The 24,596-nt window shown below is 34.5% G+C and overlaps 1 protein-coding gene across 1 annotated transcript in view; it reads left to right on the top strand.

Annotated features, from left to right (window-relative positions):
• LOC132122760 (glutamate receptor ionotropic, kainate 4-like) overlaps window positions 1-24,596 on the top strand; it is a 351,304-nt gene that overhangs the window by 84,217 nt on the left and 242,491 nt on the right. The window contains exon 2 of the mRNA XM_059533136.1: window positions 10,837-10,989. The gene's annotated coding sequence lies outside the window, so the exon portion shown is untranslated. The remainder of the gene's footprint in view (window positions 1-10,836; window positions 10,990-24,596) is intronic.

The following is a 24,596-nucleotide window of genomic DNA, read 5'->3' as shown; positions in this document are numbered from 1 at the left end:
AACTGTCCTCGCAAGCTAATGTGCGACCCTTTCACCCATCACGCATCAACTTGTGTCAACCTTGTCCCACGCTTGCTCTTGAGGCTTCTGGTTACATCATAATCAGTTACAGTCTTTTGGATACCTTCATGCATTCATTAATGAGGTTGAACATTTTTGGTGCATGGCTGTGCAAGATATTATTATTTAGCGGTCAAGTTGGCATATCTGGACTGTCCATTGAGAAACAGTCCTGTCTGGTGTCAGAGCCTGGTGCATTTGCTTTCCTGGCTAGATGGAGCACAACTTTACTTTTGTAATTTACTGTTACAAGCAACACTCTCTATCTCTCTCTCTCTCTCACACACACACACAGAGGCACGGAGAGTAAATGATAGATATGTGGCTGCTTTATGAGCAAATGCAGCCCAGGGCCCATAATGAGCTGCAGTATGAGTTTGAATGAGTTCACTGCACAGAGTGACTTTAATGAAACAGTCTAATGACATCAACTTGAGCAGGGAAAGATAAAGATGACATACTTTCCTATAATAATCGAAGTAAACTTCAACGTTAATGTCAGGCATGTTTTCAGCCCTCATTCATTGTGACATTTTCTTGTATGGTACAGTATGTAGTTTTTTGCTTTACTGCACCTTCTAAATATTTACACTTGACATATTTGCATTTGTCAATCTTCAGTTTGATGTAACAAACACCATATGAATCATATGAGTCATCATGGTACTTTTTTGTCTAAAGTTTAAATGATTCAATTAGAAGCACTATCACATAACACTTTAGATGAGCAAAGTAGTATTTTTGAGTAGAAAGAAAGTGAGATTACTGATACATGATTCACAGATTCTAAAATACAATTGCTATGTTGCAATACTTTGTTTGGTATGTTTTAATAATAGACATTACTCAATAAATGTAAAATGTCTTTTCAGGTTTTTTTTTTCAGTCAAACACATTCCATCTGATTATATGGAAATGTGTCTGCTTATATATCAAAAGGTTACATTTACATTTACATTTAAAAGGTTAATATGCAAATCTGCCTGACTAATAAAACATATTGACTGTGGCTTTTCTGTGGAGTTTTAGTGAAAGTTATTTGAATTTCCTCAATTTTCGAAGTAGCAACGCTTGGAAGTGCTGTAATACCAACCCTTGCCAGTCGAGCTTTTTGGAAAGAGACCTAGAGTATGTGTGTGCATTTCTGAGTGGCACTTGTAAAAATGAGCTGTGGATGGAGTCCTCAGGAGTGCCGTGATGATAAGCTCGATCAGCTCTCCTCATGTCCTGAATGAGATCTGTGGAGCTGATGCTGTTGTTTGCTGGTGAAGCACAAACCAACTGAATTATGAGAGACTAAGACTGAATCTATGCTGTACACTTTAGAATAGGGAACACATATTCACTGTTGACTAAGAGTTGTCCCTCAATAAACTTCTAATTTTCTGCTTATTAATGCTAAGCAACTAGTTAATAGTGAGAATTGGTCCTTAAATTAAAGTGTTACCGACGTGCATGATGTGGCAAGCAGAAACAGTGTCACAACATTCACAATCTGTTTAATTAACAAGGATTGACATGTAACCATAATGGGATGTTTACTACAGTCATAAGATTTCTAATCACCATGTAATCCATCTGCTGGAGGTTGAAGATGTAAATGTCCACATTTCTGCACCGCCTACACTGGTGCCCTTATGTTGCATTTTATATAGCTCTTGCCGCCTTAAACATGCTGCATTGTGACACCTACGTTTCTGAAATTACACATCTGGTGAGCTTTGTCTTTCTGGTGCATGAAGGCTAGAAGGTCAAAGTGTTACAGATTTCCATTAAAGCTGTTAACCCATCTGAAAGAAGGGCATATTGACACGGAACACAACTCTCACAATCTCAGAAAATCTATCTATCTATCTATCTATCTATCTATCTATCTATCTATCTATCTATCTATCTATCTATCTATCTATCTATCTATCTATCTATCTGTCTATCTATCTATCTATCTATCTATCTATCTATCTATCTATCTATCTCTCTCTGTCTCTGTCTGTCTTTTTTTAGTTAAATGGTTATCAGTTGTTGAATATCCAACATTTTTTCGTAAGTTGCTTTTTTAAGTGCAAAAAAGGTTTGAATTAATATAATGCCATAATAACAATTCATAATAAATATTAATTGTACATTGTTTAAGTGTTTGGGGTCGACAAGACTAGGAGAAAAATGTCTCCTATGCTCACCAAGGCTGCATTTATAAGATCAAAAATAAAGTAAAAACAGTAATACTATGAAATAGTATAGCATTATCTATATGAGATTTAAAATAACCTTTTTTCTATTTCAATATATTTTAAAATGCTTTTTTTTATTAAATGTTATTTATTTTAAATTCAAAGCTGAATTTACCATTGTCACTTTTGATTAATCTAATGTTTAATAAAAGTATTAATAAAAATAAAAAACTTTATAAACGATTTATACAGAATAATTATCATAAGAACATAAGAAAATATGAATAATTTTCTAGACCTCATGTGGGTTACCAACACCAGTACCAAACAGCGACCACAACAACAACTGATCTGTTGTATGAATATATTGCTTTTGCTAATTTGACTAATTATTCCAAAGTTTCATTGGTAACACTTTAGAATAGGTAACACAATAAGTTGTTTATTAGCATGCATATTACTAGATTATTAGCCATCTAGTGCTAATTAAGAATATTAATGCCTTATTCTACTTGACCTTATTCTACATCCCTAATCTTAACCAATACCTAAACCTAACAACTACCTTAATAACTATTAATAAGCAGCAAATTAAGAATTTATTGAGAAAAATGTCGTAGTTAATAGTTAACAAGATTTACCTATTCTAAAGTGATAATGATAATAAAATTGCACTTTACGATTTGCATTTACTGCTGTCCTTGACCTGTCTATTCTGTTGGAATAGTCTTAGCAGTTTTGAACCACTGTTCTAGGGAGTATTACTTTGGGTGCTCGGGCACTGCTGTTTTCCCATGTGGCCTTTCTCAGCGTTGTGCCCCTGTGGTTGGAGGTGGCTGATGCTGAGGGCCCAGCTGCTGCCTGTGTCTGATTTAACGTCAAGGCTTCAGGAAGTGACTGCTCATGAGTCCAGTCACGTCACAGTCTCCAGACCAGAGGAAGTTCAATGCTATTCACCACTGATGCCTAAATGAGGCTCTTCTGTCCTGCAAGGGCTCTGGCACACACACCTCTCTCGCTCTCGTTCTCTTTCACAATGTCAGATAACAGCACTTCCTTTTCTGAGGCACTTCATTCTTATCATTTCCTGCTCCAGCTCTGTGATGAATCACTGTTTTTCTGGTTATAGGCCCGGCAGGCTAATTCTTCTTCCCTGGCTCCAGACACTTTGTCCCATAATTTTCTTAAGGTTTTGGCTTGTTAATTTTTTGTGTTTTTACTTTGGATTTGCTTTCAGTGATAGAAATTAATGCAGGTCCAAGGTCTTCATAATGTATATTTAGATTTGATTAACCTGTTAGGACAAAGTGAATGATTAATTCATTTCATCACCTAAACTTCTATCCATCCATCTATCTACCTGTCTGTCTGTCTGTTACAGAATGTCATTCTATTTATTCTGTCTATATATTTTTTGTCTATTCTGTCGTTCGTACTATCATTCTATCTGTCATTCTAGCGTTCTATCTATCTGTCATTCTGTTGTTCGATCTGTCATTCTTTCTGTCATCCTGTTTTGTTCTATCATTCTAGTGTTCTCTGTCATTCTGTCTATTACGCCATTATATCAATCAATCGTTCTGTTTATTGTTGTATCATTTTATCATTCATTCTATAATTTTTATCCTTTTATCTAGTGTTTTACCATGCTGTCTATAACTCTATCTATCGTTCTCATTTTTCGTAAATTTTATTGAACTTTTTGTTTCTTCTTTTTTTTTTTTGCCTTAGGGTAATATACAGGTAAAATTAAAAAAAATATTTCAATCAGTATTTCATGTCCATATATATATTTTTGTGGGTAATTGGCTGTGTAATAAGCAGGGTAATGTACAGTCTCCCCATCATTATAAAAACCTAGAAACTTGGCAAAGGTCTATATACATAATAAAGGAGAACAAGAAAGATCAAGAAGAAATTCAGCTTTAGCTGTGGTCAAAATAAATGAGAAACATTGTGAAAAAGTAATATTTCGCAATCACAGACATGATGAGATTTCACAGAGGACCCCTGATTTAGCTGAACATAAGTTCTTCCATAATAATTCTAATACATTTTTGTGAATTCAATGTAATCTTACCTATAGGGCAGAATTAATTCCATCCAAATGGGCCTATAGACAGAATAGGAATACAATTCTCTTGTTTTTCACTGACTGAGACATTTTACTTCACAATTCAATATGTCATGACAAGTTGCAGATGTCAGGTGAAGTGCTGTACCAAATGCTTCCAGCAAGCAGCAAAATTAGGTGTGTATGCCCAGAAGTGCTGAGCTATTGCTTTTTGAAATTGATCTGTGCAAACTGGCTGGCCTCTCCATCTCTGCCTGTCTCGCTTTCTCTCTCTCTTCTCTGTTCCAATCAAACAAGTAGTTCATCAGATGGTCCTGGTCTGCGCCTTGCCGCCGTGACATCACTGTTTCCGATTCTCATGGCGTGTTTGAGTTGATGACTCATTGTAGCATTGTAGTGTTTGCTTCTTTTTGTGTCAGGTAACACATTCAGTCACATCCACCTGGGGAGGACGAAGCTTTAAGACGTCCCATGAATTCTAATGGCTTTATCAGTCCCCTGCAGCTGGCTTTGGCTTTTTCAAACCGCACGGTCTTCTGCCACAGCACATTGCATATGCCTCTTCAATTGGGGTCATGGCTCAGGCTGATAGTGAACTGTATTCCTTCCTAAGTGGAGGGCTCCCTGTGCCAGCCATCATTCTGGCAGTGCGCAGCAGATTGGCTGGTGGTCTCACTGTGGCTCAGGATTCATTCCACTGGCTTATATTGAGTTATTCTGTGAATTAACAATGAAGATTGATGACACCGCCACACAACAGTGACAGTCAGTCTGGGCTTTGAATATGACTCAGATTTCATATTGTGTATATGTGTGTTAGGTGTAGGATATGTACTGTGGAACTGAAGTTGGAAGCAAAATGCTTTTACCAAGTCATGGTTTTATCTTATCTAAGAGTGATGCGCTATTCAATATTTATTTATTTATTTTTGTACGTCTCATTTTGCATTTGGAGAGGAGACAGGACACACACCCTGAGCAATTAAATAATTATTAATAAATCTTTGTAAACATTAGTTAATAAAAATATAAAAAATGTATATAACAGCTGTTATATATCCGTTGTTGGTCCATGTTATATCAGGCCCATTAAATATCATTACAACTTTTGATTTTAACTAAGATTAATAAATGCTTTAAATGCTGTTTATGTTAGTTAACTAATGGTAACAAATGGAACCTTATTTGAAAGTTACCAATTATTTTCATCAAGTGTTGCACATGTAACAGTAATTAGGTTTAATATTTGACATATTATATCAAATTATTTCACAGAGAACATTTTAATAATTTATTTTGTCTTTAGTACAATACAGCGATATATTTTTGTCTTTTTATTATTATTCTGACTTTAGCTTCCTTTATATTTTAGGACCTGGTGCCGGTTGAATAAACTGCTTGGACTAGTCTTAGTCATCTCATTTTCTTTTCTTCTTCAAGGCTAGTCATAACTTTGTAAAATCAGTTACATAAAAAGGTAGACTGGTCTAATTCTTATATGAAAAGTTAGACTGATTACCATTTGGTTAACTACAGTACTAGTAGCAAGGAAATCATCACATTTGGGGGTCCTTAGTATCAAGTTTGAAAAACTCTAAAACTCTAGGCCACAGCTTCTAATGTATTTAATCAATTTTACATGCTGCAAATTTATTTTATTTTTTAATTTTTAATTTTTTTCCCGTGTCTGTGGAAGTGTGTACGTTTGTTGGAGGAAAAGCTTTAATTGCCTGGTTAAAGTGAGATCGGTACTGTTTTTGACAACTATGAATGAGGCGAAATCAAAACATGCCAGCCGTGAGGCAGAAACCTAAATGTTGAGACCCAGTGGATGTGTCACCGTGTTAAACCCTGCTATAATTGTGTGAATGAACACCTGTGTCTGCATAGAATCTCATTAGAAGGAGGAGTGTGGGATTACAGATGTAGCAATTATTTTTGAATGTGCATTCATTAATATTACTGGTGGGCATTAAACATGCAAATATGATTATAATGTATTTGCATTTTTGTTACTACTGTGCCTGCAAAGGCTCTTGTTTTTTCTTTGTTAACGGTGAAATTCACCAGTACCTTTTAAAGGGGTCCTTGGTGGTTTTCAGAAGACTTTCCAAAGTAAAAAGTAGTAAAACTGGGTTTTCATTCATATTCCTACACAACCAAGTGTGTGTGTTTTTACAAATATTGCTACAGTTTGAAATAACTGTTTCCTATTTTAATATATTTAAAAAAGTTATTTATTTCTGTGATGTAAAGCTGAATTTTCAGCATCATTACTCCAGTCTTCAGTGTCACATGGTCCTTCAGAAATCATTCTAACATGCTAATTTGGTGATCAAGAAACATTTATTATTATTATCAATGCTGAAAACAGTTGTGCTGCTTAATATGTTTTGTAAAATTGCGATCTATATAATTATTTAATGGATACAAAATTCAAAAGAATAAAATGTATTCAGTATCTTTAGTAGCATTATATTTCTTTACTATCGCTTTTGGTCAGTTTCAAAGTTGTGTGTATTGGACGTATGCAGTTGATGCTGATATTAATATTATAATGACATTTTTGTGTCTTTTTTATGATATACAATTTTGGTACAATGTATAGTTTCCACTTGTCGTTCAATGTAAAACCTTCCTAAAGCAGAACCAGTAGAGAACTGCTGCGCTAAAACATGTTATACAGTCATTATAGCCTATGTGATAGTGGTAAATTCACCAAATCACATCATCAGAAAGTATGTGTCAGATAAAGCCGCGTTTAATTTTGTCTAATCATAAATAGCTGCTTTCATTGAGACAATGCTAATGTGTTCTGCATGTTTGATAAGGAACAGGCAAATGCGATCTGTTAGATTAACTTTAATCTGCTCTAAATCCCCTTCAAGTGGAACAACAGCATGAATACCAATGTATTATTCATCACGACAACAAGCCAGGATTTTTTTTTCCACATTGCGGCTATTACCTTAATTGCCTTCATATGAGTTTGCTTCTGAAGCCTAATGAACATATCTGTAAACTGAAAATGTTTGATTGGGGAAACAAAATGTTTACTTGTCCGACAGCTAGTGAATGACATGTTCTTGGGTGGATAATACAGCTCCCCCTTCCCACCCTCAAGATATCTCCTGAGTGTTTCTGAAGAACCTGCCAAAAAGAATGAGATCTCCAAGATTTAATCTCCAAACCTCAAACACGCTTTCCTTTCAAAGCACCATTTATGCCTGTCAAAGTATTCATACAGCTTTCCTTTATTTAACTTTTGGCATAAAAAAGCTAACTGAATGGAAGCCATTTGATTTATGAAATGAAATCTCTTCATTTAGTAATCTGACAAAATGGACTTGCAAAATAAACATCTTCACTCTAGAGCCACTTTATAAATTCTTTATGGTCCCACGCAGCCAGATGAATCTCCCCCCAAGGTGGCGTGGACATGAATTTTCCTCCTCCTTGAATATATCACAGCTTCATTACTTTTATATTGTTGTGCTACATTGGCATAACTTATTATGTTTTGTGATTGCAGGGACAGTCGGGATGCTTCATTTACTCTGGTGTGTTTCTGCTGGTGGTTCAAGGTATAGAGGAAGTGAGATGAAGAGAGAGAGATAGTCAGTCCCCAGTGCAGTTGTCTACATTGCTGAGTGGGAAGGTGGCACTGTGGGAGTACTGAGCACATAGTCAAACTGTGTTATTGTTTCACTCGTGCCTGGGGCAAAAGGACATGCTTTATGCCTTCAATCTCCTTAAACTGTTTTCATATGAGAAATTTTTCTTTTGATGCATTGGATTGTGTGCGTTGTCGCGAAACTTCTAAATAGATCAGCACATCTGATCTTTTTGCAGTTACGTCAAGACAAATTAAAACATTTCTTGCAGGAAAAGGACTTTGCAAATGCTGTTTTTGGAGGATAATTAGGATTCTCTTTGGAGACCTGACAAAATTTGAAAGATTAACGACAGTACTTAATATATTAATATATTAATATGGAAAACAGTAACATGGTATATATCTATAGTTAAAGGGGTCATATATGATGCTTTTTTAAAAATAATTATTTTGTGTATTTGGTGTAACAGTATATTTTGACATTATTTTTCAAATAATGAAAATTCCTCTATACCCCTCCTTTCTCTAACGCGTCATTTTCTACAAAGTCCCTCCTTCCGAAAAGCAGTGTCTGCTCTTATTGGCCAACTGACCCAGTGCATTGTGATTGGCCGATCCCCGCAAGCACTCGTCAGAAATATAACACCCCTTTCCATAATCGTGAGCATCATGCGTGTTTGAATGGACCGTTGTGGGGGGGTGGGGGGTAGAGTCTTAACTTTGTTAAAGAATATCTCTTTGGATTTGAGACTTTAGTCTTTGCAACTTAACAGATCTTGAATGAACAATAAAGAATCAAAAAAATTACAAACAATATCTAGGGCATGTTGTAGTCCAGATTAAAATGAAAGAAAAAAAAGTTTGAAAATAAATAGCCTATTAAGTCCAACTATGATGAACACCATAGCAAATACACAAATCTGAATGGATGTTTAAAATTATTAAAATATGTTTTAGAAAGTAGCACAGCTGCTTTATTTATGGGGTTTCAAGGGTAAGGGCTTCATTATCTGCAGTTTAGCGCAGAAAAGTTTTAAGTCTCATGCAGTTTTAAGTCTCGTTTATTTGATCAAAAGTTTACTAAAACAGTAATGCTGTAGAATATTATTCCATTTAAAATAACAGTTTTTGGTTTTAATATCCTTTAAGATGTAATTTAATTCTGTGATGGCAAAACTGACATTTCATCAGCCAACAGTCACATGATCCTTGAGAAATAATTTGAATATGCTGATTTATACTCTTTGTTTGAGACAGAAATTCTTCTTAATTTATTATTAATTTATTTACAAAATATGAATCTTTTTTTTATAACAATTTAAGTATATTATTATACCTTAAAAAACATTTTAACACATCCTTGCTGAATAAAAGTATTAATTTATAATAATAATTACTGACCCCAAACTTTTGGCCAGTACTGTATATCGTAACAAAAGATCTCTATTTTAAATAACTGATGTTATTTGTAACTTTTTTATTCAGTTTTTGTCTGTATAAGAAACCAAACAGTTGTGGCTGCTATTCGATACAATCAAGTAAATGTTGAATATACAAAAACATTAAATAATCCATAGAATATCATAACACAATATATACCAATTTGACAAATTGACTGGTAAAATTCTGTATTTTTAGATCAGTTGGATTGAAAGTGAAAGTGACATGAAAGTTAAATGGATCAAAGTGTTCCATGACTGTTTAGTTATGTTTTGCATGTGGGTTTTAAGAGCTGTATATTGTATAAACTTAGATATTCTGATTATTCGGGATGTTAAATGTGGTAGCTGTTGGGAATTCTCAGGTGGCTGTGATGCGAGCGTTAAATGACTTGGTCATCATAAGGAACAGTTTTAATCTTCATCTGAGAAAGGGCAACATTAACATGCAGTGAGGTTCCATTAATGTTCATCTTGTAAATTACATTTACTTTCTCATTTAACATAAAATTATGTGGCAATATTGTTTAGAATGCTAATGAGTGTCGGATTCCTGTTGAGGACAAGTAACAAGTTCATTTAGAACCACTTGTGATTAACAAAAAAGTAAAAGGTCATCTTTGAAAGCAGTGAGATTTGAGGTCCATGTTGCCCAAGGTGAATGGCAGACAGATAAAATATATCCACAGCAATATCAGAGCTAGAAAATGTCATGCTGATGCAGGTGAGGAAAAAAAAAAGATTAAGCAAGGACAATTTGAAAGCAAAAGCTACATATAAGTAATAATGAAATGAAATATTAATTTGTACTATTACTCAGCCTTGCTTATATGCCAGACTTTCTCTGGATGCTAAATTTAAAGTGCTATTTCTCCAGCAAAGATTGTAGAAGGTCATTTTGAGTTGCAGAATACATATATTTGTGGTTATGTAAAAACTCCATGTAAATGAATGTTTTAACAGACTTATGAACTATTTGCATTGCTTGACTGCGATACATGCCAGATCCTTTACAGGGCAGTAATCCTATTTGCTTGTGCCAAGTATTTCAAAGGATAGTTCAGTCAAAAATAAAGATCATGTCAGCATTTACTCAGCCGCATATATATGAATATATAAATATAATAGTAAAATAAAATAACAAATATTGAACATTTGGAATTATGCTTTTTTTTTTTGCCTGTGATGCAAAGCTAAATATTCAGCAGTCATTACTCCAATTGTTTTGGCACATCTTTCAAAAATCATTTTAATATGCTAGTGCCTTAAATGTTAATATTTCACAATTGTAATGTTTTCACTATATTTTGATCAAATAAATTTGCAGAGCATAAGAGACTTATTTCAAAAACATTTTAAAAATCTTCCAAACTTTTTGTTATTCCAAACTTTTGACTAGAATTGTATGATTTTGGAACATGCAAAAAAAAAAAAAAGGAATATTTGAATTTTTTGTCTCCCTGTCTCCTCCAACAGGTTGGTTCCCCAGCGTTGCATAAGGTGGGTTAAGGTGGTGAGTGGACGCGACTCTGATGTGGAGTGCTGCTCCGGAGCTGAGTGCTCACTACTAGACCAGCAACTTCCTGCACCTCAAGATGGATTAGACCTTCACGCCTCCGGAGATCAAAGGTATGAGATGTGTAGTAATGAGCTTCCACTCCAATCCTCCCAATCAGGGTGCCACAACCCCACTGTAGTGCGTAGTGTTGGTCTTAAATGCACCGTGGATGGCTATTACTGTCTGTTAAATATTTATGAATGTAACGGATGGGTGAAGGAGTGTTTGATGTGCTTAATTGTATTGCAGACTTTACATTTTTCAAGGCTCGGAAAACAATGATGGACTACAAACAATGCTTGTCCGCTTCAGCACTTTGCTGTTTGTTTGGAAACCTGCCAAGTTGTGCACACAGAGACATATGAGCTGGCCAGAATTATTGTGATTATAAATGTAGCACAGATTTATTGCTTGAGGTGAAAGAGTGAAAGAAACAGAGAGAGGACAACAATGCAGCCTTGAGTCACAAAGTTTTCCAGTAACCGTGGCAGACAGTTTTTGACATGCATATTGCTGTCAGCCACTTGATTTGTGTCTCCGATTTTTTTATTATATTTCATTTTTCAGTGGCCTGAAAATGAGGAGAGGAGATTGTTGGTGTTATACAAATGGTGTTATAAGACTAGACTGCAGTTTATTGGAAAACTGAGGCTCACAGAGGGAATATGAGAGCAGGGCCGGGATCATTCCTTGGGCTTACACATGTCCCGTTGTGCTCAGTAAAGAGAGAGAACTTCAGAGAGCTTGTATGTGGCATGTTATTGTATCACTGAAGGACATTGAGTGGCCATGTTCTTGGTCTCTAGAAGGGTGAGCGTGATTTCACCAAGTACAACATGTTCCTGGATCAACATCCTTGTTGATCCTTGAACAACATTCCAATCAACCAATCAGAGTTGAGATATAACTTTTTAGGAAATGTTAGTTTTAGGCTTACAATCAGGATTAGGTGCTTCTATACCCTTGTTAATCAGCTATCATTTCCCACTGATTTTATAATAAATTAGGGGTGGGGATTGGGTTAAGTCTGTATTTTTGGACAGTAATGTTGATCCAGGAACATGTCTTACTTGGCAAAATCACGGTGACCCTCTAGAAGCTGTTCCTACTGCTTTATGGTTAAATGTTATTATTGGGTTGCACAGCTGATCGTTTTCACTGGTAAAAAAGTGTTTGTTCGGAATACAGTAGACTTGTTGTTTTTATATTAAATGATGTTTAATTTTGTCTTAGTGTTTTTTAAAGAGGTTGTTCACCCCAATATTAAATTCAGTCATTGTTTACTCACCTCGTGTTGTTGACATTGTTTTCCGTGGAACATAAAATAAAAGATATTTGAAAGAATGTTGGAAACTGAAGAGTTTTGGAGACCATTGACTTTCATTGTATGGAGAAAGACAAACAAAAAAAACCCTGACACATTTTTCAAAACAAAACAAAATCTAAATATTGAGAAAAAATGCCTTTAAATTAGTCCAAATGAGTTATTAGCAATGCATATTTACAATCAAACATTAATGATATATTTAGGGTAGGAAATTTGCAAAATATCTTCATGGAACATAATGATGAACATAATGATTTTTGGCATAAAAGAAAAATCAACAATTTTGACCCATACAATGTATTTTTTTACAAATATGCCCCAGCGACTTAAGACTGGTTTTGTTGTCCAGGGTCACATATTATTTTGACACCCCGGGTTGCTAGAGAGCAGAAAACAGCATATCGCAGCCATACAGGCCAGTAAACTAACTGGGTGAGAGATCGCAGATTCTGCCTGACCTAGAAAGCCTCAGCATCAATCTAAAAATCCCTAAGACCAGAGGTATATTAAAATGAGGATAAATCAATTAATTAACTTACAGTGTTTAAGGTTCGTCACGTTTAATTGAAACAGTATTTTGAATTTGGACTGCAGTATCCATTTCAACCGTTAATATTACTGTCAATATTACATACTACACCTTTAAGACTCTTAAAGGAAATTTAATAACATGCATTTTAATGTTTTTACTCCAGTTGGTAGTCATCGCATCACTGCTGACTTATAAATTATTTTTGTTGTATCTCTGGACAAACCCACATCACATCACCAGCATTCGCTGTCACTCATGTTGCTGAAAACCACCAAGACTCATTTTGAAAATTAATGATTTGCAAATCTCTATATGAGTGAATGACCCTTTACGTTGACATATTATACTGAGCGCTCCAATCAAGATGTGATGCATCGTTTCACCTCTGCCTGGAATAGACTGCTATAACTACTGCGGTCTTCTCTTTGTGTAAATGTCATTATTGAATATAAATTTTGAAAATGCATCGTTAGCTAGTAATGGCAACACACCTCATAAAGCAGTGCCAAGGCAAAACATAATTGGCTTCTCACTTAAGAAAGCTGGTCAGACCTTGCAAGACTGGAAAATAATTGCTGCCTTGCGGCTTCCAGTGCAACTAACTGTTTCTTTGTCTACTGTTTCTTTGGTTTCTTCAATTTGTAAATGTTTTGATCTGACACACAAGTCACATAAAAAACTATATCTATATAAAAATTTTAATTTATGCATTTAGCAGACGCTTTTATCCAAAGCGACTTACAGTGCATTCAGGCTATCAATTTTAACCTATCATGTGTTCCCAGGGAATCGAACCCCCAACCTTGCGCTTGATAGTGCAATGCTCTACCAACTGAGCTACAGGAACACTATATATATATATATATATATATATATATATATATATATATATATATATATATATATATATATATATATATATATATATATATATATATATATATATATATATATATATATATATATATATATATATATATATATATATATATATATATATATATATATATATATATATATATATATATATATATATATATATATATATATATATATATATATATATATATATATATATATATATATATATATATATATATATATATATATATTTTTAATTAAAAGTTACAACTACAAAACAAATGGTCTCAGCTGTTGAAGGGCTTTATGGGTCTGTTTACACCTGGTAATGACATGTGTCTCAAATGTGTCTACTGTGTTTGGTTGTATTGGGATTTTAAGGGAAAGTTTTTTTAAAGCTGTATGTATCTGACAAATTTTAAGTAAATATTTTAGAACAATTAAATATTAATAAATGCAATACTGTTTGAAAGTTTGGGGTCAGTATGATATTTTAAATGTGAAAAAAGATTCTTATTTTCACTACGGCTGCATTTATTTGATTAAAAATACAGTAAATATAGTAATATTATTAGAATTAAAAATAAGTGCTTTCTATTTTAATTTATTGTAAAATTTTATTTTTTCCTGTTGATTTTTTTTATGGCAGCTATTACTCCAGTCTTCAGTAACACATGATCCTTCAGAAGAAATTTAAATTTTCTGATTTGATGCTCAAGAAGTATTTCAGGATTATTTAATTAATAAAACGTTCAAAAGAACAGTATTTCAAAAAGAACATTATAAATGTTTTCACTGTCACTTAAAAAAAAAGAAAGAAAAAGCATCATAAACCCAAATAACACAAAATATTAGAATGGTAGATGACATTGTGTATTGTTAAAAAAATATTGCTGGAAAACCACAAGTCCAAATCAATCACAATAAAATAATAATAATAATAATAATAAAAATAAAAAAACATTTTACTACTGTCCTTGCCCTCAGATAGCCAGAAATAAATCCCAATACCTGCTGTAAAAAGGTTCTGTGTCATTAATGAATCAGGAATGGTGAATTTACAGCTGACAGTAACCCATTTCTGAGCAGTCGTGTCTTTTTGCTGATTTCTTTCTCTGTGGCTTCTCCACACTGGCCTGATCCTGTTTTGTACTGTTTTCATGCGGCTCCTGCAGTTATGCAATAAACACAGGTTTGTTGGTGTATTTGTAACCGCCGTCTCCCTCACAGACACAGTTTCCCTCCGTCTTCACTTCCATCCTGCACACCTGAAAGCTCCAGATAAGCCTCACTGATGCTCAGTGTTGGGAAGGTTACTTTGGAAATGTAATAGGTTACAGATTACAAGTTACCCTGTTTAAAATGTAATAGTAGTGTAACTTTTTTAATTACTTTAATAAAGTAATGTAACTAATTACTTTTGAGTACATTTTGATTACTTTTATAAATTTCTAATGAATGTTAATTTGCAACTGTTAATCATCTTCAACCATTTTACACCATGCAGGTTTAACCTTAACAGTAGTGCTCAATACTGTCAGACTTTCACCATCCTTCATCACCTGAATTAAGATGATCACATTTGAACACATCCACCACACAATCAGACTTTAGTACTGCCTTTTACTTAGAGATTGATCTGAAGTTCAAAGCAGATTTAAAATCAAAAGAAATAGTTTATAGATACTGTTTTTGAAACCAAATCTTTGCATAACTACAGGCATCTAACTGCATCCAACAATGGTTTGGGGAAAAATAGTTAATAAAAAAATAAAAGCATATACATCAACTCAAATACGGTTATCTAATAAGCATAACCTATTATAACCTATTTTGTGTACTAGACTCCTGAAACATTGGTGTCTTTTTGAAACACTGCTGTGTCTTTGTATATGATATGATGATAGTTTCTCAAAATATGTAAAAGATGCTCATGAAGTGACTCAGAGCAGTTCTAGAGATTAATTTCCATGAGGGGCGGACTGGGAAAAAAAAATAGGCTGGGAAATCTCACACTCATACACCCACAACCCATTCTGAAACATGGACAACCCTATTTTTTGACATGAAAAAGATTTGAATCCTTAGGTTGGGGGACTTACAACGTAATTAAGAGTTCTCTCCTGAACTGCACCTTCACTTCCATTATCCATCCATCTCTCTCATGACTTTAATACTGAAGATTTTTATTTGACTTTTACCATGTTTTGTAAGTGCAATTTTGTTTTTTTGGCAAATGAATTACAACTTGTATTTATTTTTACTACAAATTCCATAATTAAACCACGGTTAGTGCCATACCATAGGCTACATTAATTTACGTAAGGGTTGTGTTTTTGTATCCACTAGCTCCCCCTAAACCTATGATAAAATATGATGATTTGTCTGCTAACTTACTACTGTAACATTACAAAAGATAATAATGACGTCGTTTATACAGTATTTTGAGTGATTGCGAGCAATGTGCTGCTGCTGCTGCTTGACTAAGTAAACAAAGACAAAACTACATTAGCATATTTACAGATGAAACTGACTTGCACCTAAAACCCTGAACAGAAGTGTCGCTTCTCTGCTCCAGCTGTGCGCTTACACAGTTCACTCCGGTCTCTCTCTCTCGCATTGATTACTCGGAGTCTGATCCAAACCGTTCGGCGGAGGCGCGGAGAGCGCGCGAGCCCAACCATTGCCAATCACGACTAACCGATTCATGATTTATTAGAAATTTAATTATCGAATGGCGGATTCAGAAATAATCGCTTTAGTATATTCGGCCTGCAATTATACAATAACAATATTAAAGTAGAAGGCCAAATCGTCTGCCAGGCCACCGAGAATAGTCCCGGTTCTCCCGATGTCCAGTCAGCGCCTGATTTCCACAGACACGCAGAACGGGCAGGATTCATATTCAGTCTTTTTGCGGCTTAATATTCACAGACATCAGTCCATATCGGGTTTTGATTCAAGTGTACTGACCTACTTTTGATTTATTCGTCCAAAATGTGGCATATTGCGTCCGCGTTATAGGCTGAATTCCATTTTTATGACTGGATTCTACGAATGTGTTTTCCGCGTCTCGGAGATTATGGGCCATATGTCTTAGTGCAATCTGGGAAAGAAATAAGCTGTATGTGGATGTGTGTAAATATTCAAATGTAATCCTCTTTGTAATCGTTACAATTTTCATAAGTAACTGTAATTTAATTACTCATTTTTTCTTAGTAACTGTAACTAATTACTGTTACATTTATTTTGTAATTAAATTACGTAACGCCGTTACATGTAACTAGTTACTCCCCAACACTGCTGATGCTTGTCTGCTCAGGAGCAGATTACTTTGTAAACTGCAGGCACAGTGGAGAGGAAACAAGGGAAGGGAGAGAGGACTCGGCTGACCTGAGCAAGGTAAACGACTGCTGTGCACTGTGAAAGGTTGCTGGAGTCTGTGAGTGCTGGGCATTTTCGTGATGCCCTATGAGGCCCAACAGTCCCTGAGTTCACTAACTCTTCTATAATGCTGTGAAATAAGATCTTTTACTGTTGCCATCCAACCTTTCCACAGCTGTTGGCTCTTTATGCCCCAAAAGGGTTGGCTTTATTGTTTGATCATTAAAGGAGAAAGAAAAAAAGAGGACATTACAAGACATGGTTATTTTTTAACATTAAGAAGAATCTGCATAGTTTTGTTAAAACATATATAAGAAGTCTTTTGTAATAACAAATCAGCATATTAGAATGATTCTGAATGATCTTGTGACATTGAAGACTGAATGTTGAATGCTAATGATGCTGACAATTCAACTTTGGCACCACAGGAATAAATTACATTTAAAAAATTATATTTAAAAAATGTTTTTAAAAATTGTAATAACATTTAAAAAAATATATGTGGACTTGGTGAGAATAGAAAAGATTTATATATATATATATATATATATATATATATATATGTGTGTGTGTGTGTGTATATATACATATATATATATATATATATATATATATATATATATATATATATATATATATATATATATATATATATATATATATATATATATGTGTGTGTGTGTGTGTATATATACATACATATATATATATATATATGTGTGTGTGTGTGTGTGTGTGTGTGTGTGTATACATATATATATATATATATATATATATATATGTGTGTGTGTGTGTGTGTGTGTATATACATATATATATATATATATATATATATATACATATATATGTATGTATATATATATATATATATATATATATATATATATATATATATATATACATATATATGTATCTGACCCCAAACATTCGTATGGTAGTACACTGAATTTATTTTTTTATTTTGCAAGTTTTTGCACACATTAATTTTAAGTAAAATTGAAGTACTGAATTAAGTAAATCTACTTAACTAAGTTAGGTACATTTAGCAAAGGAATTGAGTAAATTTAACATAGCCAGTTAGAGTTTGATGAGTACTATCTATATACTGTATTTCCATGCTTTACTGCAAAATTGCTACACAAATTAATTTCAATTGACCTGAAAATATTTATCTTCAGATTTATATCTTAAACACCACTCTAATATTATTTAAAAAGATTCTATCTCAACTCAGTATTAAAAAAACAAAAACAATGTGCTGCCTATGTCATACTAAAATCATACCTACATAGGTTGCACACTAGAACCATTTGGAAGAGAAGCCAGTGTGCATATGTGTGTGCATGTGGCAAATTTATCCTTTGAGGCTCTGCTAAAGTTTCTCTTGGGCTGTACTTGGGCTTTCATCTTCACTGGCACTGCATCAGTTGGTCAACATTGGTATTCAGCAAGATTTGCTCTTGTTTGAACAGCACTGTGTGCAAAGTTGTCCCAATATTTGGCTTTCCAGTTTTAAGAATGTCCAGCTGTTTTGCAGTACCAGAGGAATACAAAACCACAAAGGAGATCTGAGGGCCGACCCGTTCACGTATCTAACACATCACACATCAGTGGAAAAATGAAATTATTTGGTATGTTGTTTGTGTCTTTTGTAGAAGAAGTGCATAGGCTCAGTCAGCTGTGTGTGGCAGCGTGGTTATGTGAAGATAAGGACTGAAATGGTAGACTCACTCACTTACCTCACATCATGTATGCGTTTTGAATGTAAAAAGACTGCATTAAATACAGATCCTTCACCTGCACTAAAGCCTTCTGCCCTAGCCGCTCAAAAGACAAATGCATACATGATGTAAAGCACTTTAGCAATATTCAAATGCCGTTTAAGCATTCAGCAAGCAGAAATGTTTGAATTCAAGACCTTATCTGTCTCTTCAGCCTTCTCTAAAATACAGAGAAAGTGGATTTTAAAAGGGAATGTTTTGTGCTGTGGCAAGCTAAAGCTCAAACTGTTAAGGCTCGATTTGTGTAACTGACTTTAATCTTACATTAAAGTATGAAAAGGAAAAGATTGCTGCAAAGTTATTCTTTATGGTTGGCTAAAGGTTGCAGATTAGAACTTGATTTTTTTATTTATTAATAATATTACATATTACAGTAACACAATCAGACAAAATCAAAAACTGCTGTGGATTGTTTGACCGACACTTATGACCCATTTGGAAAACTACTACTTTTTTTTTAACCATTCAGAGGTGGACTTGTGCTTATACATTGCTGCATAGTCCAGTTGTGCTTAAGCTTCAACTTCAACTTCCAAAATACTGTATCTTGTTCTTAATCATTTTTTTTTAGAAGTTACTATGAGATAAACAAACACACACACACACAAGTAAGAATTCAGGATAGGGCACTTTGTGTATGTACTCAGTAGCCTATTATATATCTGTATATTGAAAAAAAAAATGTTTTGTATTTCTCAGCGCGCCTTATAGAACATTGATTTGTGAAAAGAAAATTGAACTGAAAAATGTTTCTCTTCAGATTTAACCATCATTAAACAGTAGAACAAAGTAGTGTCAGTTTAATACAAAAAATATTTTGGCTTTACTACAAAAATTTGGCTTTACTACAAAAACTTTGCTGCTTTTATATTTTACAGGGTTTCTTATTTGGGGGGGGGGGGGGGGGTCATCATATTTAGGGGGTCTTTGGCATGTTATTGTAAGGAATCGCATTAAGATTGATTTTAATTGCTAAGTAGTGCACTGTAAAACCCGATAAGTTAACTTAACTCAAACCGTTTGAGTAAACCGATTGCCTTGACTGTAATACCCGACAAGTAAACTTAACTCAAACGGTTTGAGTAAACAGATATCCTTAAGTTATGTTAACTCAAACCATTTGAGGAAACCGATTGCCTTAAACCATTTAAGTTGAAAAAACTAACAGTTATGAGTACTTTGAACTTAATTCAGTTGAGTTCACTGAAAGAAGATATATATTGCAATTAAGTGATTAAGTGATTAATTGAGTGATAATTGAGTTTAGTGATGAACACCTGCTGTTAACAAACAGAATTACTGAAGAAAAGAGAGAAAGGAACTACAGCTGACTTCAGACACAGCCTCACTCAAACCTGACAAGTTATGTTAACTCAAACCATTTGAGGAAACCGATTGCCTTAAACCATTTAAGTTGAAAAAACTAACAGTTATGAGTACTCTGAACTTAATTCAGTTGAGTTCACTGAAAGAAGATGTACATTGCAATTAAGTCATTAAGTGATTAACTAAGTGCTGATTGAGAATTAGTGATGAACACCTGCTGTTAACAAACAGAATCACTGAAGAAAAGAGAAACACAAGAACTACTACAACTGACTTCAGACACAGCCTTAGATGAAATCAACTGAAATAAAATAAATGAAATATCTCAAGCTCTAATTAAACAATGCCACAAACAGCATCACCAGCTCCACTTATTAATAACCAGACGGACTTTATTTCTGTCAGACGTCTACAGAAGATCTTATTGAGAATGAACTAAGGTTTAGATGTTGATTTATTGTTTCATTTAAAGTTAGAGATCAGTGTTTGCTTTAGTTGGGCTCTTGACCCTTGATTTCTGTCTTAGTGTTTTCTCTGGCTGTTATAACTGTGTGTTTCTAAAACATGTTTGTTATAACTCAAAAACCCAGAGAAAAAAATGTTGGTTGTTATGCAGCTTACTGGTGATGACAATCATCAATTATGAAGCTGTTCAGAGTTCAAAATCTGACTAAAGAGGTGCTGCGTAATTAGTTCAGTTTATTTTAATGGAAGTCTCTCAAAGAGCTGGTGGCTTTCATAATCAGTTTACATAAAATTATCAAACACTTTATGCACATACATCTTTCTTCTATGGCAGCAATTAGTCACACACAGACATCAACAATCAGCATATGAACCTCAACAATGGTGACAAATAAAATAAAATAAAACATGCTGCAATGCATGCTGGGTATTATTATAGTACAAAGCTAATCTATGGCTCCCAGCATGCTCTGCTGCATTTTATTTTTATTATGGTCACCATTGTTGAGGTTCATATGCTGATTGTTGATGTCTGTGGTGACTGATTGACACCATAGAAGACCAAAGTGTTTGGAGAGATCTTCATATTAACTTATAACCACAGAACAACTGCTTCTTAGAATCACTTTTTTACTATATCATCTAACTAATTACACAACACCCATTTCATCAGAGGTTACACTCTGAACAGTTAAATAATTGATGATTATCATCAATGGGTTATGAAAAAAATGCTAATGGCATTTCTTCTGAGCTTTTGAGATGCAACTAACATGTGTCAGAAACATGTGGTTACAATAGCCAGAGAAAACACAAAGACTGAAGTCAAGGGTCAAGAGCCCAACTAAAGCAAACACTGATCTCTAACATGGTTACTTCAAATGAAACAATAAATCAACATCTAAACCTTAGTTCATTCTCAGTAAGATCTTCTGTAGACGTCTGACAGAAATAAAGTCAGTCTGGTTATTAATAATTGGAGCTGGTGATGCTGTTTGTGGGGTTGTTTAATCAGATCTTGAGAGATTTCATGTATTTTATTTCAGTTGATTTAATCTAAGGCTGTGTCTGAAGTCAGTTGTAGTAGTCCTTGTGTTTCTCTTTTCTTCAGTGATTCTGTTTGTTAACAGCAGCTGTTCATCACTAATTCTCAATCAGCACTTAGTTAATCACTTAATTACTTGAATGCAAAGTTAAAAAACTTACATGGTTTAAATCAAGGCAATCTGTTTACTCAAATGGTTTGAGTTAAGTTTACTTGTCGGGTTTTACAGTGTGGTAAACCTAACCTCTTAATTAGTATTATATTTATTATTATTATCACCAGAAATTTATCTACAGCACAAAAATATTTTTCTGAATATTTTTCTGAACTTGAATTATATATATATATATATATATATATATATATATATATATATATATATAGTAATGTGATGTTTTTTGTTTTGGTCTAAAAACAACGCTCTTTCTGTATGCATATTAACAGCAGATTTAGAAGATGAGTTGATGATGAGGCCAGCTGTGTTGTTATGGCTGGTACTATAGTGTTGATCCAGAGGGTCTCAGGTGGCAGCGGCAGTGAAACATGAAGGTTGGCACTGGCAAACCACACCACATGTCATTCATTTCCAATTGGTTAAAGCATTTCTCTAGATAAAAGTCTTGAATAGTGTTGCATATGGGTGGTGAGAGGCTGGAGAGAAAGCGTTCTTTCATCAGTTGTGTATCTAATTGTTTTAAGCACAGAAACACATTAAGTTGAACTCTTAATTGAATAATGGATGTCCCTGCTTCATTGCAGTTATTTCACCACTCTTCAGATCAGCTCTCACTTAGCAAGACTACAGAATCTGAACTCATCTTCCGCCTTCGTGTTTTACCTGCTCTCTGCCGTGATCCAGAGCTGAGTTATGTTAAGTCCACCGTGAGCCGAGGCCACGTGAGTGGCAGGCTCTTATCAGAGGTCTAGCTGGCTGATGAGAGTTCAGTGAGGGTCAGTGTGAATTAAAGAGCAGGTAATTAAAATGTCCAGGGTACATGCCGCTGCTGCTTCGTTTATCTCCTCACACAGCCGCTGATGGAGATATGAGCTACAAATAAAGAAAGGCCGTGGTATGAATTCCAAGTTCAACGGCATCTGATAGCCGATGCATGGAACTCGCTCTATCATTTGTGTGTTTCTGACTTTAATAATGCTGAAGTCTCATTCTCATTGTCCATTGTATTCCTTTGAGCTTAGCGTTTAAAATAATTAGCTCTGTGCTTCTCAGAGGGTTTTTGAAGATCCAGTTAACAAATGTCTGTTTTTTCATCACAGACTACTTTCCGGCATGAGAAACCATTATTTTTTTCTTCAGTTCAGTGTAATATGTAATATGAACATGTAATATGGCTTTGTGTGATTATCAAATAGCGAAGGTTGCGATTTAATTCTATAAATATATGCACCTTCACTGTGTTCTTGTACACACAAGCAGCTCATGATATGGTGTTTTCAGTCTCTCAAACTGGTTTGAATCTTTTTAAATGCTGCTCTGCACAAACTCATCTCTCGTCTTTGTCTTCTCTGAGTTTGGTTTACTTGTAATGTGAAAGCAACATGCAGCAACAATTTTTTCCTAAACTTGTAATGAGAACTAAGCTTATAAACCAGCTGTTGTCAATGAAAGAAAAGCTCTAAGGGCTTCTTGCAGAAATATTACAATAGAAGTAATTCTTATTTTGTTCTATATTCCGTTATTTTATATAATAATGATAATAACTCCCAGGGGGTTGAATTGGATAACTACCATGCTAGCTGTTTATAGCAGATTGTTCTTTGACCCTTATCACCACTGATTCTGGGTCTTTACACACATTACTCTTGAGTTGATTGTTGTCTCTTGTAAAAATATTGGTTCCATCAGAGTTCTGTCTCATATCAGATTTCATTATAACTCCCCTGGAGTTGTTGGTAGGGTTGTTGAGGTGGGAGGAATCAGGCAGTGTGAAACGGATGGTCCCTTGTGATCTGAGGACTGCTAGAAAGAGTTAAGAAACTCAGTCAAGCAGAGTTACCTTAATGTGAGCGATCTAATGGATGGAGATGTTGGTGGCCAGTAGAGGCATCAGTGAGCTGTCCTTTCATTTCAAAAGACGCAGTACAAGTAATTCCATCTCTGTTCATGAGCTTTTGGTCTTTCTTTTTCTTTTTTTCCCCTTTAACCTTTCACACAGACTTTAACTGTAATTTTTGACATTTGAAAGAATCAATACACTGTATCACCAGTAACTTGCCATTAGTTTAGCAGCATTCCTACTATTGAAGTTTGTCTAAAGTGATCACTAAAATGGTATTTTTATTTTGATAGATATTACCATTGCTCTTAGTTATTGTAACAAACCCTTAATCCTTTTAATCTTTAGTTTTCAGCTTTGGTGCATAACCCATTGTAATAATGTTTTGTGATACAGACATGAATAATAACTAAAATTGTGGGCCTTGTTTTCGGCAACATTAGAAACCACAAAGCATCACACTAAAAAGATTCCAAACTGTCATAGCAACCTCCCCACAAAACCCTAACATCAAGGCAGCATGTTTTTCAGGCTCCAAGGGCACAAATGGATAGCTTTAATTTTACAGTGAACAAACTAGCTCAGAGCTCAGATAGATCATTTCACATCCCCTCTTAAAATGTGATTACCTGCCACTTGCTTCAGAAATCCATAAATCTGGATTTGTTCCATTGCATTATGATTTGGCCAGAGTCTGATGAAGGGTGGATCACAAAGTCACATGCGACAGGTGCAATAGCTCACGGAAGACAGATCCTGAAGTGAAGAAATGATCAGGTGTTAATGAGTTTACTGCATCCTGATGCTCCAGCCCTTCACTCCAATTTGCATGCACCTCCAGGCTATCTTAAAGGAACAGTTCAACAAAAAATTAAGATTTGCTGAAAATGTACTTATTGTCAAGCCATCTAAGATGTAGATGAGTTGGTTTCATCAGAACAG

Source organism: Carassius carassius, chromosome 41 (assembly GCF_963082965.1).
Source record: "Carassius carassius chromosome 41, fCarCar2.1, whole genome shotgun sequence".
Lineage (NCBI taxonomy): Eukaryota > Metazoa > Chordata > Actinopteri > Cypriniformes > Cyprinidae > Carassius > Carassius carassius.
Note: the sequence above shows the minus strand (reverse complement) of the source record. Positions and strands in the feature narration are given on the sequence as shown.